General features: G+C 39.3%; 1 long non-coding RNA gene across 1 annotated transcript in view; it reads left to right on the top strand.

The window, feature by feature from the left end:
- The first annotated feature begins 6036 nt into the window (after nt 1-6036).
- LOC125919408 (uncharacterized) overlaps nt 6037-17429 on the top strand; it is a 99932-nt gene continuing 88539 nt past the window's right edge. Inside the window, exon 1 of the long non-coding RNA XR_007456766.1 lies at nt 6037-6357. This is a non-coding gene — a long non-coding RNA (uncharacterized LOC125919408). The remainder of the gene's footprint in view (nt 6358-17429) is intronic.

Below are 17429 nucleotides of genomic sequence, written 5' to 3'. Positions count from 1 at the left end.
GTTATTGGTATACATATTAATCTCCATGCAAAGTCCATAGTAGATAGAAACCATCTAACACGCCCCACCCCCATAGTGACTTTTACCTCATTCCTAAAGGAGTGTTTTCCTATATTGGGCGCACATTTTAAAGGCTTTGATATATTCTATTTCTCCCGAAGCTTATTTATTTGGCAGCCACAGCTACCCCACCACAAAAGGAATGAATGAGTAAATAAACATATAAATAAATAAGAATATAGGCAGCATGTTCCACGAGCTGTACATCTTCCTGACAGAAAATCAATACACAGTGGGCCTGGAAATCGAGACCGTTGGCTAAATTTTTGTTTACCTTCCAGATAATTCCAGTTTCTGCTGTCATCGGGATGGTAAAGAGAGAGCTTCCCCACTTTCCCATCCCATAAATCCTTTATAGGTCATGACAAGCCATTTACAATTATGTTCATTCAAATCTAAATACGGCCCAAATACAGGTGACAGATTGCAGACAGCTAAGTGATGGCAATGGTACGAATAAATTCCGTATATGATAATTATTTATTGATCTGCATGGTGCATTCTATTTGGACTGATACTAGAACAAAGGCATGAATAGGTTGAGAGAAGAAGAAGAAGAAGAAGAAGAAGAAGAAGAAGAAGAAGAGGAGGAGGGGGAGGAGGGGGAGGAGGAGCGTGGACAAGAGCATCTCCCTAGCTTGTATCAGAGTTTAAGTCTTGTTAGAAAAATAAGATTTCCTTCTGTTCCAATTTCTTCCAGCAAAAAGATGTTTAAAAATCAGTGGTTTCTGTTTTCCTATACAAATCCAGATTCAAGAAACTCCCTCGAAAATATGTATTAACACTTCAGCCACTACATCACAACCTCATTATTGGTGTTTAAAATGTGTAAGTTCACGCAGCACTCTCAACAATAGCCAAATTATGGAAAGAGCCTAAATGTCCATCAACTGATGAATGGATAAAGAAATTGTGGTTTATATACACAATGGAGTACTACGTGGCAATGAGAAAGAATGAAATATGGCCCTTTGTAGCAACGTGGATGGAACTGGAGAGTGTGATGCTAAGTGAAGTAAGCCATACAGAGAAAGACAGATACCATATGGTTTCACTCTTATGTGGATCCTGAGAAACTTAACAGAAACCCATGGGGGTGGGGAAGGAAAAAAAAAAAAGAGGTTAGAGTGGGAGAGAGCCAAAGCATAAGAGACTGTTAAAAACTGAGAACAAACTGAGGGTTGATGGGGGGTGGAAAGGAGGGGAGGGTGGGTGATGGGTATTGAGGAAGGCACCTTTTGGGATGAGCACTGGGTGTTGTATGGAAACCAATTTGACAATAAATTTCATATATTGAAAAAAAATAAAATAAAATGTGTAAGTTCACAAGTTAAGATTAGAAATCTATAGTAAACGTAAATCAGCATTTCTTTAATTATAAATTAGCGAAGGTCCATAACAACGAAAGTCTGTTCAGTTCTTCCATTTCCTTTAGAAATGGAGACCTGACTTTTGTTCTAAGCAAAGTTGTCTTCGTACAGTCATTGAAATAGTCCTGCCCAGGACATAAGGCTGAATGATGCCATTATGGCTCAGTCTGTTAAGCAGAACTCCGGCGGGCATCTCATAATTTTCATTAGGTAAGTACAGCAGTCTATGTTTAATAATAATAATTTATGTGCCCCATTTACCATTATATTAGACCCAAATATGAAGGGGCCCAAGACTTGGGCTTAGACAAGCTTGTTCTATTCTCTTCTAAGAAGTCTGAATTAGGTTCCAGAATTCTTTTACTTTTAGAAGCATTTCAGGTGGGTTTTTTTTTTAATTTTTTAAGTGTTTATTCATTGTTGAGAGAGAGAGAGAGACAGAGCATGAGTGGGAGAGGGGCAGAGAGGGAGACACAGAATCTAAAGCAGGCTCCAGGCTCCGAGTTGTCAGCACAGAGCCCAACATGGTGCTTGAACCCACGAGCGGTGAGGTCATGACCTGAGCCAAAGTCGGACGCTTAACCGAGTGAGCCACTCAGGTGACTTTTTTTTTAAACGTTTATTTAAGAGAGTGAGAGAGAGAGAGCAAGCAGGGGAGGGGCGGAGAGAAAGATGGACAGAGGATCTGAAGTAGGTTCTGTGCTGATAGCAGACAGCCTGATGCGAAGCTTGAACTCAACAAACCGTGAGATCCTGACCTGAGCCGAAGTTGGATGCTTACCTGACTGAGCCACCCCACATTCCAGGTGGTTCTGATGCAAGTGCTCAGTCAGCTTAGAGATGTTCACCTTTGTATCCCTGGTACCCAGCACAGTGCCTAATACATCTCAGGTGGGTTTTGCCTTAGAATTAACACACTTTAGTTTATGCTCAGTCATTAGCCAGAACAAGCATGTAACCCTACAAACCTGCAAGGTGGCTGGATTGGTGACACTCCTACGTGGTCTAGGAGAAGAGAATTGATAGTGATGAAAATTAGAGATCACTATCTCTGGGCATCACGTATAAGAGCCATTATTTCATGTGTTTTTAAATGACTTTTTAGGTAATGCTCAAATACCGTTCAAGGACTGTTTTACTCCAGCTCCCCTGTCATGGCCGCTAATGCAGCTCAACCAGTCCATACGTATTGCTTTCATGGAAGAGTCCATGATCACGAAATAGTCACAATATCTCTGTAGACATCCCCACAAAGACTTACATTAGTAAAGCATGATATAGTACTCAATACTGTACTCAAACAGTACTTGAGTACTGGGGCCTGAGTTTGAGAGTTAAAGAGGGTACTCAGTGAACTGATCACATCGTAGAAAAGGTTGGGAAGAGTGTACGATTGATGTTTGCATACTGAACAAACACACTTGTATATTTAACTCAAATAACTATTAATTCTTCCAGGATTGATATCAGTATTTTATATGTCAGAAAACACTGTAGATTGGAGGGTATTTGATGTATCTGTGATTTATTCAAAGAAGAGGGGGAGGAAGAAGGTTCATGTGTAATCATTTCTATGTGGGAATAGGATAGAAAGCCAGTGGACAGTTTTAAAAGTGGTCTTAAATACAAAATAATAGTTAAATTGGCTGTTTTCAGATCAGTCAAAAAATGGATTTTTAAAGAAATCGAAACCTACAGTTGTTTTATTACTGTATGTAGACTATAACGACTAGTTACACATTCCACTTAAAAGCAGTATATTTTCACTCTAGAGTTTTAAGTAAATGGTTAAGAAATATTTAAGTATTATAAGAGTAATGCATGCTTTTAAATAAAGTGCAAATAAAATAAAAGGAAAACATTGAAAACCTCTTCTCACTCCTTCCTTTCCAAATCCCAGACATTACAATTTTGCTTCTTGACTTATATCCTTCCAAACTTTAGGCATCTATATGCAAATACCCCTGTAAGCAAGAGCCTGCACTGTTTTTGGCCACATATTATTATGAATGCATGTTGATCTCATGTAGACCTCAAGTAAAATGCAAAAGGAGGGGGCTCAGTAGTTCCTCAGTTTTATCCCTAGTACCAAACACAATGCTTTGTACACCATAGATCCTTATTTGCTCATCTGATGAAGGAAAGACTCTTGCCTTTCTTTTTTTGAAAGACTCTTAACAGTACACGTTAGAGTTTTCAATTTGAGCCTTATTGTTTTTAATGGCAGTATAGTATTTCATAGTGCAAATGTGCTGTAATATTTGAAACGATTTTCTATTGATGGGCATTTTCAGGTCCTTCCTATTCTTTCACTGTTACAAACAATTCAGAAAAAAAAATGTTTGTGCACTATATTTGTTCACTAGGATGGCTATTTATGTAGAACAGATCCCCGGAATTGAAATGTTTAGCTCCAAGTCATGAACATTTTAAATTTTAACAGACACAAGGAAACGAAATGGTTCTTCACCTTTTTTTGGGAGAATCACAGAATCATTTGACAATGTGATGAAAATTAATGTACCTTCTCTCAGTAAATGATACAAATGTCCCATACAATTTCAGAAGTGTCTGGGTATAACTCAACTCCTGTGTTAAGAACCTGTCCTTTAGAGTGTTATATTACCTACTGAGGTTGGTTTTGTCATAAATGATCTGTTTTTTGTCGCAACGTAGCTGGCCAGCTTTCCTTCAGAAAACAGATGTTCTATGAAAAGAGACTTAGAAGATCTTGAGCTCAGTTTACCCAATTTCAAAGGCAAAGCTTCAGCATCAATGTAGTAATGTGACCGTAAGAACTCCTACCTCTGTCACCTTAAAATCCTAGATTGAGCCATGATTTTATTTCCTGCTTCAAGTTCCTTAACTGCTCCAGTCACAGCGATGCTACCAAAAATTTTAAGAAAAAGGGGAACAAAGTCTGTGTCCAGCTAGATTGCGTCAGGTTGAATTAAGAACTTTAATTTTGCCCAGCCCAAACATGAGAGTCACACTGAGTCAAAAAAGAGAAGTACAGGGGGGCCTGGGTGGCTCAGTGGGTTTACACGTCAGACTTAGGCTCAGGTCGTGATCTCAAGGCTGGGCTTGTCAGTTCGAGCCAGACATCAGGCAATGTGTTGAAAGCTCAGAGCCTAGAGCCTGCTTCGGATTCTGTGTCTCCCTCTCTCTCTGTCCCTCCTCCGCTTGAGCACTGTCTGTCTCTCTCTCTCAAATATAAATAAACATTAAAAAAAAATTAAAGAAGAAAAGAGAAGTACAAATGAAGACAGTAACTGACATATGGAGAATAGTATAGGAGAATGTTTGATCAGTAGACGCCCGGAACTTCCCAGGCAGCAATGCCCAACTGTACCAGCCCAACACAGGGGCAGTTGGTGAAAGCAATTATGGTTTTATAATTCTGAGTCAAAATCAAAATAAGAAACTCTAAGATGCTCGAGACACCAACTCCCCCCCTCCCCCTCCTCCCCCCCCCAGTTCTTCAGTTCTCTAAACTAGTTCATTTTTCTTGAAGGAACAACAACAAAGTGTAATTAGTCCTCCTGTCCGTTTCCAGAGAAAACCAAGTGTGGGCTAGAGGAAGAAACAGAAGTTTCACCTGCCCTCAAGAGGAAGGATTTTTTTTTTTTTTTTAATTTAAGGGACTGTGACTGATCCACATGAGAAAAAGTACTCTGGGTTTATTCAGCTACAACTGATAGAGAGGCCTTTTCTCATATTACTTCGGAAAGAGGAACATTTGGATATTGCAGAGAACCGACTTTGACATCTTTAGAAAGTGGAATCACTTGGCTGGGCTCATTTCCTGGCTCCTGTGTTTTCATAGCACAGAGTTTCAAAGACAGTGTAAAACCAACACGCACTTAAAATTCTTGGTCTCTATCAAAACAAATCTGCCATTTCCTGCTTCACTTTTTTTTAGTGAGGCTCATTATAGTCCTAAATTTGAACCTCATTAGAGAATAAAATCTACACCTGTCTTTAGAGCATTCCTAAAAACGACACTCTCCTATTTTATAGTAAATGTTACTGTATGCAAACTTGAAATCCATAATTAATATCACTAAATAGAAATGTTAACCAGACCTGAGGTTTAAACTGTGAAAGAAAAAAAAAAATGTGTAAGTTCTCTCTTTGCTGTCCTTTAAGCAACCAAATTGGCGCTCAATTCAGGAATAAACAGATTAATGCCAATACCCAATTTTAATCTAGACCCTTGTAACACGGAGGGTGCTTTCTGCATCGGGAGCATCGGTATCACCTCGGAGCTGATTAGAAATGCAGAATCTAGAGCCCTACGTAGATCTACCTATTCTTGATACGTATTTTTACAAGATCTGCGAGTAATCTGCACACACATGAAAGTTCACGAAAACACTGACCTGGGGCGCCTGGGTGGCTCAGTCAGTGAAATGTCTGACTTTTCCTCTCTGCTCAGGTCTTGATCTCCTGGTTCCGAGATGGAGCCCGACATCTGGCTCTGCACTGACAATGCGGAGACTGCTTGGGATTTGCTCTCTATCCCGCTCTCTCTGTCCCTCCCCAGGTTGGTGTTCGCGCGCGCGCCTGCGCGCTCTCTCAATAAATAAACGTTAACACACACACACACACACACACACACACACCAAAAAACACTGACCTAGACCACTATTGTAAAGCTACCTAGAGACAAAAAAACACTTACAATAAAACACACGCCATTGCGTGACTAACGCCAACTACCACAGGTACGGTATTTCCGCCTTCTCCGCAGTTTTGCTTTCCGCGGATTCCGTTACCCCTGGCAACTGGCATCCGGAAGCGGATGATCCTCCCGACGCAGCGTCAGGGCCGGGGTGGCCTAACATTGTATCCCAACGCCTGGGTCGTTCGTTTCTCTTCCTCTCTTCTCGAAGGCGTTTTATCGTCTCACATCATCGCAAGCAGGGTGAGTACAGGACGAACAGTTATTTTGAGAGAGATAATACCATCTGCGGTTTCTGGAATGCACTGGGGGGGGGGCTTAGAAAGTGTCCCCCCCCCCCAGGATAAGGGGGGGACCACTGTGTGTATAGGCCTCGAGATCACAGCACTCCGCCTTAATGATCTCAGCAGGTCAGCTAGGGAAGAGCGTGACCTTGAGGAAACCGAACCAGAGAAAGAAAGTCAAATGCACACCCACGTTCTTCACAGCTGTATTAACATCCATGGGCAGAGGGGCGCCTGGGTGGCTCAGTCGGTTAAGCGTCCGACTTCGGCTCAGGTCATGATCTCACCCTTCATGGGCTTGTGTTGGGCTCTGTGCTGACAGCTCAGAGCCTGGAGCCTGCTTCAGATTCTGTGTCTCCCTCTCTCTCTGACCCTCCCCCGTTCATGCTCTGTCTCTCTCTGTCTCAAAAATAAATAAACGTTAAAAAAAAAAATCCATGGGCAGAAAACATTACTACCGAATGACCGAATGAAGGCAAGAGTATACATAACTAAAACCTCCAATTTGAGTTGCAAAAAATGGTAAAGGAGCCCCAAACAATAACGAAAATAAAAATATAATAAAAACACTTTGTTTTAGATTAATATATTTATATTGCTAATTTAATTGATGATTAGTTAAAATTAGACTGTAATAACTTTTATAAATTTAGTCCCCACATAATTGTACTATTTTTATTTTCCTCCCCCCCCCCCCCAAATACAGTCTCTGAGAAGAAATAATAAACCTTTAATTCATGCTTTTGATAAGTACTCTTCAATGCCAGATACTGCTTTGGATATTGGAGATATGTCAGTGGGCGAAAACAACAGCAACAACAACAACAAAACAAATATTGGAGATATGTCAGTGGGCGAAAACAACAGCAACAACAACAACAAAACAAAACAAAACAAAACAAAACCAAAACCAAAACCAAAAAGCACGTGTACCTTTGTGGGCTTTACACCCTTGTGGGAACTGCTGGCAATAAAGCTAGAGAAAAAAAAGTAAATTGAACAGCGGGTTGGAAATGATAAGTGCCAGAAAGAGTGAGTAGAGGGTTGCAATTTTATTTTTTATTTTATTTTATTTTTTATAATTTTTTAAATGTTTATATTCAAGAGAGAGAGAAAGAGAGAGCGAGGGAGCATGAGTGGGGGAGGGGCTGAGAGCTAGGGAGACACAGAATCCGAAGCAGGCTCCAGGCTCTGAGCTGTCAGCACAGAGCCTGACGTGAGGCTTGAACTCACAAGCTGTGAGATCATGACCTGAGCCGAAGTTGGTCGCTTAATCCACTGAGCCACCCAGAGGCCCCGAGGGTTCCAATTTTACATAGGAGTATCAGCTGTAAGAGTACCATTTGAGCAAAACTTGAAGGGAATGAGAAAAGCAAAAGGAGGTAGAGACAGGCCCAATTCTTTTGGCCAGTGGATGATAAATGTCAGTCTCTTCTATGTATTTTCTATTCTTCCGCATTTAAGAAAGAGCAGGGGAGGAAAATGTTCTCCTAACTTGTAAGATGATTGATGATCTGCTGCTTTTGCAGCAGAGAACATCACTCTATAATCATATATATCATTCTTTCTGGGGAGCCATATCTTCAGCCAGGAGTGAACTCAGAACTTATTCTTCAGTTGCATCTGAATGCGTAAAAATGACATTCGTATTTTAAATACAGTCACATCTAGAAATTAAATATATGGCGATAACCTTGTGTGCTTACTATGTAAAAAAAACTTTTTTTTTTTCCTAAGCTTGGGAGGACGTATTATGTTCCTTACGTTACAGATAAGAAGACTCAGGGTCCGAGATGACGAATCAAGCCCCAAGGTCAGAGAGCTGCGTTAGCAATTCAGGCAGGAATTATGCTTACTTCTCTTAGAACTCTCTCGGAAGCTAACGTTATAATTTCTTTTAGTAAGCCACCACCACAGTTTGTTCTCAACGCCTGATGTTAGATGCCTGTAATCTCTAATTTCATTACAAGTATACTTTTAAAATGGACTGCACTATTTTCTTAGTACAGGCATCATGCAGTACCGATAAACACAAAAAGTTGCCCCCCACACACAGCAGAATAATCATTTCATGGCAGCTCCATACTTGACTCTTTAAGGCAATTGGTGCAGGGAAGTTAATAGCCCATCAGAATGTGGAAAGTGTAAGAGGTGGGTAAGGAGTGACTCTCTTGGATTCTGAGAGCCAGGAATCAGTGCAGAAATCCAATCCCGCTTCTAGAAAGAGGGCTTGAGAACCAACTACATTGCATGTCGGTACAAAGTCACCATTTCTGGTAGCCCCAGAAAAGGACCTGGCTCGTCCAGGTAACATAACTGTATAAATCTATTCTTGCTGGGAGGTGAGGGACAAAACCTCACTCTCTCAGGGTCTGAAATGACTCTGAGTGTCACTGGTCATCATAAGCAACTAGCAAATGGAGATGAAAAAGACGCAAAAAAAAAAAAAAAATCAAACAGCACTGTGTGTAGCTCTAAGTACAATAAGATATCGATATCAGAGACCCTGAGTCATCAAGAATACATTTAGGGAAACAGAGATGTGTGCAGCATATGATGAAAGCTTTTCATTTAAAATTGTTAAACCGAAAGTCTAGGTACTTGATCTGGCAAGTTTTATGAGCCCTACTGGAGAATGCACTTTATGTGAAATTCTCATTTCCTGACAGCCCTGGATAGATCAGGCCTAGCTGTGATAATGTTCGTCTCTGTGCATTATAATGAAGCTGCCATGGTAACTCTAGAAGTCACTTTAAAAATGTGCAATTTTAAAAGTTCATTTCTTAGAAAAAGATTAGCACAGCTGTAACACTCATAATAATCTAATGAGATTTTAAAAGAACACTCGGGCAAAAAATAGATAGAGACTGCTCAGATTTCACAATTGCACAGTCCTTCTGTGAATGACGTGGTCCACCCATGACTTCCCTACTCGATGAAACAAGGGGGATATTAGGTCAGAAGCTTAATTAAATTTTGATGTGTATAGCCCAGCAGTAGAACTCATTCAGCTCTTACTTAGCTCAGGATGCTTGCTAAGTAAATCACAGAAGCACTTGCATAGAAAATTTTATGTACTTGTCATTTTCATAAAATAAGGAGCTAGGTATAATAAATGTTCCTAGCAATAGTTATTTAGGAGAGGTTGACTGTACCCTTTATGACTGGTCACAGAAATTCAGACTGGGAAGGAAGCAGATGTGATGCAAGGGAATTGGGTACATTTCCAAAATAAAACCCTCCACCCTCAGCCCCACTCACCCCGTAAATTTTTTTGAGGAAAAAGACATAAATCAGTGTACAAAGCTTCTGTACCTTCCTATGGAAAACAATTATCTTTTTTCTAAGGGAAATTGTAACTTTTAAAAGTTAATTATTTTTTGGAGACTAAATCGTGTATAACTGATACGGAGATAGGGCATGTTCAAGTAGCTGCTGTTATCTCTGGGACCTCATGAGCATCAGAAACATGCATTCCTGAAGGCGTGAGGTGATGCATTTTTGAAGCGGCATATTTAATTCGAACATCTTTTTCTCTGTTTTTCTTGAAGGCTTATACTTTAGGATCAGGGCCCTGGCTATAAATTCAAATGAGCCAAATTTAATAAATCTTTATTAGTAGAAGGCTATTTTAGCCATCTGCTAATAACAGAAGAACCTTAATCTGTAAGTAGCATTCCTGAGCATTGCCGAAAACACTCTTCTACCAAGTTTAGGTAGTTTTTAACCTCATGATTGCCTTTTAAAGAAACTAAGGTACATGGACCAGGAGTCATAGAATTCCATTTCCTTGCTTAGCCTCAGCTTCCAGAACACCCAATAGTGATTTGATCATTGATTTCACCTACTTAGTTAATGAAAAGGACGATGAAAGCCTTTGATGGATTCCTCTCCAACCCCCCCCCGCCCCCCCGTCACAATTCCTGCCACAGCCCATTGAATTGGATGTTTGACATTGTGTGGATAGACCAATAGAAATATTTTAAGTCAACTGTTTTGACTTCATGTCAAATCAGCCTTGCCATCAAAACATTATTTTGGCCCTCTCAACAATTTCTAGATACGCTGCTGGTAGTGGAATCAGATAGAGGTGGACAAGTTTCTTTGAAACTGATTATGTTACATACAGTGGAAAAGAAGTGGAAAATCAAATTAGGCCAGTCATCCCATTTAATAGACTTAACAGACACGTTTGGTTGTCAGAGCACCAAGAAACGCTTGCTCAGCCTACTGCCCTGAGAACAGTGGCAGGCCTCATTCTACTTCATACGTTTGATTTGCACCTTTTGTAAGCACCATGCCTAGTTTCTTGGGGTGCTCGATGACTCCCATAACTTGAAAATGTAGTGACTGGTAAGTTCTACTTAGCAGGTGGGAACAAGAACCAGTGAATTCAGAGTCACTGCTACTTCTGTGCCTGATTTTATGCATAAGCTGATAATGGGGAGAGTAACTCCACCCCAAGCTTCTATAACGAGTAGCGACTACCTTGTTCTAGATTGTGTTTTAAGCATTGGACCTGAGGGTGAAAGAGACAGAATGCCTACTCTGAGAGAGCTTGCATGACAGTGAACATATCGCTGTCCCAGTGGGAAGAATGGACCCTCTTTCCATTCAGACGTTCACATTCATCCATCCCCAGGCACCTGACTTTCCCCTTCCATGTGAAGGCTTCCCAAATCTTACATTCATCCACTTTCAACCAAACCAACCCTCATTGATGTTATCAGATCTTATAACTTATTTTATCCACTGAAAAAAAAAATAGACATGCAGAATCATGGATTTCTTCAAATTTATCTTAGACTAACCTCGCTCAGTTCCTTTGTTTCGATACTATCCTTATTCCTTTGCAAGGCTACCACTCATTTTTAATATTTCCTCCGTCACACTTATGCTCCAAAGTCCTTGTGATCCATGGACAAAGCTGGGTGTTTCATATCCCAGGGTCTCTGAACTTTGCCATTCAGTCTAGAACATTCTTCCACATTTGTCCTGCAGAGGCGCTATTACTCAACTATTATAACCCGTCTTCTGTTCCCTTTTACACTCTGTTCCCTCTCTTTTTTCTTGTATCGTTGATTTCTCTTTCTCCATTGAGTTTATATCCTTAGCCTTCAAATATGTGTAAGTTCTCCTAAAAAAAAGCGAAAGACCTAAATCACTTTTCTTGAATGTTACTCACCCATCAAATTACTACAGTCTTCTCTCTTTATCTTTGAAAGATGTATGCTCACCAACCATACTTTCTTTAAAAATATATTACTTGGATCTTTTCAAATTATAAAATGAATATAGAAAATTTGGGGAAACGTTTTAAAGAGTTTTAAGAAGAGAAATAAACACCATCCACAATCCCATTATCTAGAGGAAAATACTGGGATTATGGACAGTAGTAAACCATTGACTTAAGTGAACAGCATCCAGAGTTAGACTCAAGGCTTGAATCCTGGCTGTGTCATACATCAGGTGTGTGCCTACGGTCAGGTAACCTTGGATCTCAGTGCCTTTTTGTTTCTTCTCATGCAAAATGTGTAATAGCAGCCCCTCAAGGAATTGCTGTGTAATTAAATAGGTTAATGTAAGTGCATATAAAACATTGATAATAATTGGAACTAGTAAAAAAAAGGGATGGATCTGTTAGTACTTTTTTATAGTTGATGTGTGTATTTCTGGTCTTTTCATTGCACATATATTTCAGTAGATTTTTATTTGGGATCTGTACCAATTGTTTAACAACTTGATTTCCCATGTAACTGTGTTGTGTGTCTCTACCTCCTAAGTCTCCATTTCCTCTTCATCTTACTGCAGCAGGACACCAGTGCCACATTGTAGCACCGATGCTACAAACCAGCTACTTTGTCCCAGGTAAAGGATGGTCTCTGTTAACATGCAATGGGATCATCCCCAGCTCTCCTCCTTGTTGAAGCTTTTAATACCACTGACCTTCCCTTACTGAAACTCCTTTCTTAACTTCACTAACTATTCTCTTATTGTTCCTTTGTGCTTGTCTTAGTTTCCTATGAGATGTATTGCTTTCTGCTGTTAGGTGCTAAACATTGTCATTTCTTCTCCAGAGCACCAAAGGTAGATTTCCTACTCTGTGCCCTACCTTTTCCCTTGTATATACTACACACCCTTCAAACTTGAGATTTCCAAAACCAACCCTATTTTCTTCAAAAAAAAAAGAAATCTGTATTCCATTGTGCATCCAATCACAGTGGATGGCATCATCGCCTACTCAGCCATCTAAGTCATCCTAAAACATTTTCTTTTCCCTGAAGGATATCCTCACCCAAAGCACTTTACGTTGGGTAAAACTTTACTTTTCTACATCCTCCGCACCTCAGAGCCCATCTCTCAAATCTGTTCTCCTGCATATCCCAACCAGGGGTGCCCAAACCAGTTGGTTTCCCCAGCCAGGAATACTGGAGTTATCCTCAGTTCACAACTTCACTTCCTCTTCCACTTCAGCAATGCCCTCTGTCACCTTGACCTGCTTCCTATCTCTTTATCTCCTCTGCTTTGCTCTATTTCAAGTCTTCACCTGTGCTAATGCAATGGCCTCTTGCAGTAGGGTGAATAGTGTTTCATAAAAATGCGTGTCTACCTGGAACCTCAGAATACGCCTTTGTTTGCAAATAGAGTCTTTGAAAATGCACTTAAAGTAAGGATCCAGGTGAGGTCATACTAGATTAGGGTGGCAGTATCCTATAAGAAATAGAAAGAGGGACAGAGAAAGATGAACGTGGACGCACGCCGGGAACAAGCCATGTGAAGATGAAGCAGATATCAGAGTGGTGCTGCTAGAAGCCAGGGAATACCAGGGACTACCAGAAGCTGGACGAAGCAAGGGGGATTCTCTTCTAAAGCCTTCAGAAGGAGCCTGGCCCTGTTCACACCGTGATTAGTACATTTCTGTTACTTGAAGTCACAAAGTTCGTGGCAGTTTGTTACGGCAGCTTTGGATACTGATACAGCTCCATACCAGTTTTCTCCATCAATCCATTCTCTGTGCTTCTGTCAAAACTCAGATCATATTCTGTCACTAATCAACATCTTTCAGTAAAATGCAAACGAGCCTCTTCCCAACCTACCCTGACTTCCTTTTCTTATTCTCCCGCACACTTTATAATCCTGACCACCCCTGAGCCCTGAACAAAGCTTTTGTCCCCGCCTAAGTGCTTTCTGAATCTTGCCTCTCGGCTTGGAATTGCCGTGCCAGTCTTGTCTTCCTCGTTCTGTTAGTTCCTCATGACCGCCCAGCCTGGGCATCACCTCCTCTGTATGGTCTTCTTGACTCTACTTTGTCATGTTCATATCTTGCTTTGCTTCTATTATATTTATCACACGGTATAATTGTTTGTTTATGCCCTCTTATTTATCTTTATAGTCCAATATTTTTGTCAGGGAGCCAAACACATAGTAGATTTCCAATATATGTTTGTTGAGTAAAAGAATTCACTTTCTTATACATTGTATATAATTAAATGTATATTTCAATTCAAAAAACGTTTTGGGTCTTTTCTCCCAATTTGCTCCCTCATCTTGCTTTGCTGTCTTGGTTCAGGAGTTCATCCATCTCTCCTAAATGGTTTTCCTGCCTCCGTTACTGTCTTTCAACTTTTTTTCTTCTTCTGCCATTAATAGAATTTTTCTGAAATCTATCTGTGCTCATGTCATTCCCCCAGCTGGAAACTTCAACAATTTCCCATTAGCTTCAGCGTAAACAGCAGACTTTATGCCATGACTTATGAAGTTCTTCCAGTTTCAATTCATCATGAATTCTCTGTTCCAGTTTCACTAAATTTCTTACAGATCCATAAGCCCATTTGTGTTTGTGTCTTCATATCTTTGTTCCTCACCTTTTTCCTCCTGGTGGACTCCTCATCCTCCTCAGTGGGGTTGAAGTGTCCCTTGCTTTTTGAGATTCTTCTCGGCTCTGGGGTAGCCATGAAGAAGCACCTTACTGCTTCTCCTTCCTGTGGAACTCTATCCCAACATCTTCATTAAAACTCAGTAGAGTGTAACATAGTTGGTTGTATACATTACATGTCTGTCTCTCTATCCTTGACCCACCCAGCTTATAAGAAACTGGAAATTTGGGACCTTCTTTGTAGTCCTGATAGGCAGCAAAAAGTTCTGGTATGCTGAGTAAACATTGCTTCAAAGTTGGCTAACTCTTTCCCAGTGAAGAAGTTTGCTAATTTGTTTTTGGTCATAACATACAAATATGCAAACAGATGCACGTATAGAATCATATTAGTTAATTTTATGTGTCTACTTGGCCAGGCCATAATATCCAGATATTTGGTCAAACATTATTCTAGATGTCTTTGAGAAGGTATTTTTTTTTTTTAATGTCAGATTAACATTTAGATCAATAGAGTTCAGTAAAGCAGATTATACTTTATAATGTGGATGGGCCTCATCTAATCAGTTGAAGATTTTAATAGGAAAGAGACTGACTTCCCTTGAGGAAGAAGGAATTTCTGCCAGCTTTTGGACTGCCACTGTTCTCTGGATTCTCAGCTTGCTGGCCTAATCTGAAGATTTTGGACTTTCTACAATCACCTGAGCCTATTCCTTAAAATAATTTTCTCTCTGTGTACATCCTATTGGTTCTGTTTCTCTGTAGAACCCTGGCAAATACAACATCTAAAACATATCTCTATTCTCCTGAAACATTTCATTGATTCGATATTCACAAAAGGTTTCCAACACACAATAACACAAAACAAGTTATGAATCAAACCCATGGGCTTAGATTTAGGAATGTTTGTTTGTGTTTGTGGCATGGTCCAGTAGCCCTGGAGTTTGAATTCTGGTTCTAGTAGCCAAGTGACCAGGGTCAAGTTATTTAGGCTTTTGGTTTTCTGACTTCTACTTACCTTGTATGATGGCTGTTGTGAGGATTGGTGACTTACCATGAAAATATATAAAGTGCTTAAAACAGTGCCTGGCAAATAGTAAATACTCAGTGTATCTTGGATGTCATGTTTATGAAGACTCCCTCTGTTTGCCTATTTGCTTCAGTTCACTGTCTTTCCCTTATCAATTTACTATGAAGAAAAAAGGGATTATGTTTGCGGCTTCTGTAGTCTGAAAGTTGATATATAATAATGAATTCATTACTATAAAATGCAATTATTAAATTTTTTGGTTAGCTTATGTTGCTTGATGTAGTGATATTATATGTATATTCCCAGGGTGACATATTTTTGGTTGCTTATTGTTTAAACAACACTGTCTACTTTGATTCTAGGATATAAGAAATGTGGACTGTTCAGACAGACTAGTAAAAATGAAAGATGTTTTCATTTATTAAAGCCATAATCAAGACAGAAGGCATTAACTAAGTAATTACTTAAGGGAATAAAAATGTTGTTTTTGAGTTTGCAAACAATTTTCTTTCCTGAAAATTGAAGGGTTGCTAGAGTTTTGTCTTTAGCTATAACATATGCAAATACATACATAATTATGGCCAACTTTGGGTTTTCCTTACTTGCGAAAGAAAACAGTGGTTCAAAATAAGAATAAACCTCAAAAGTAAATTTTGTTCAGCTTAAATCGTGCACCACATGATTTAGGGAGAATTAGTGGATTTATTTTGTGAATATGTGTGTATGTTTTAACCCTTAGTCTAAAACAAGACTAAAATTAATCTTTATGTATCAGCACACTCCTGGTTATTTAAGGAGGTGTTTTAGAATCCTGTTAATCAGGTAGGGGAGTCAATCAGAAAGAGAGGAGTGTGTGTGTTGGGGGGGGGTGTTTCACACTCGAATCCCATAAGACATTGCTTCTTCCTCATTACTTTCTGTTTTCCACTGATGGTATTGAATTCCTCTTGCCCTTTCTTGATAAAGCATCATGTCCCTAAGGCTTGTACTAATGTTGAAAGAAAATACTCATTTCTTTTCCCCTTTGAGCATGTGAGAGATTGATTATGGAGACACTCTCCATCTTCTCTCATACAGTTCTCTCTTTAGATCATTACTAATAATTTGGCAATCAAATGCACTTGAAAGATATAGATAAAACAATCTTTATTCTTTTTATCAGTGGCAAAAGAATTTCTGATTTACAAGTGGATCAAGAAACATCCACACACTTCACTGAGATATATTAATAACTCTCCAAAAGACCTATAAGTATAAATGATATACGGAGCATAAAGCAGTATAAACTAAAAGGCCTATATTCCTGAAGTCATTTAAGTCATTATCTGTCTTCCAATCAGGCTTCATTAAATCAAAACAGATTGATGAGTGTTTATCTCTTTCTTGTAAATTTCCAGGAAGGAAGATGCCTCATTTAAAGGGTAATCATTACCTATATATGTACATATATGCATATATATTTAGATATAAAACATATGTTACTTATGAAAATTCAAGTTAAGCTTTAACTTGATTTGACCTTGCATTAAATATTTGCTTCTTTTTAACTTCTCATAGTCCAGTGTAATCAGATTTGTCCCTATTGTATAGAAAGGAAAAAAAAAATGAGCACAAGTTTGCCTACATTCCACAGGGAGTTAATCAAAAAATTTTTTTTAAATTAAAAAAAAAAGATTTGTGCTTTTTTATTTAACGCTAGAATTCTTTTCATCAGTCCAGCTTATTTTCTTAAAATGTCTCAATCATCTCTTACAAAACTATCCTCAGTGGAGGGAAATCCTCAGGTGGCATAAATTTTTTCTCTTGCACCCTTATCTTTTCCACTAAAAATCTTCTTTAATGTTTTCATAAAAACTTCTTAGAATCCCATTGCATTGATCCAGTGTGGTAACCATGGGTTAACTTTGGTCCTCACTGTCCATATTTCTTATATAAAAAGCAGTTTGGTTTGAAATCTTTGTGCTTGGGTATTTATTAGTCTTGCTGACTAATGTGGATGCATCTGGTGATTTTCACTGCTTCCAAAGGACTTGAGAAACAAACCCAGACACCCTTTGAAAGTCGGGCCCACTAGATCCCGCAGTAGTTGTTGATCTCTGAGGGTCAGTTGAGTCTGGCTGCTTACCAG

This window comes from Panthera uncia, chromosome B4 (genome assembly GCF_023721935.1).
Source record: "Panthera uncia isolate 11264 chromosome B4, Puncia_PCG_1.0, whole genome shotgun sequence".
NCBI lineage: Eukaryota > Metazoa > Chordata > Mammalia > Carnivora > Felidae > Panthera > Panthera uncia.
This window is presented reverse-complemented; position numbering and strand designations above follow the sequence as displayed.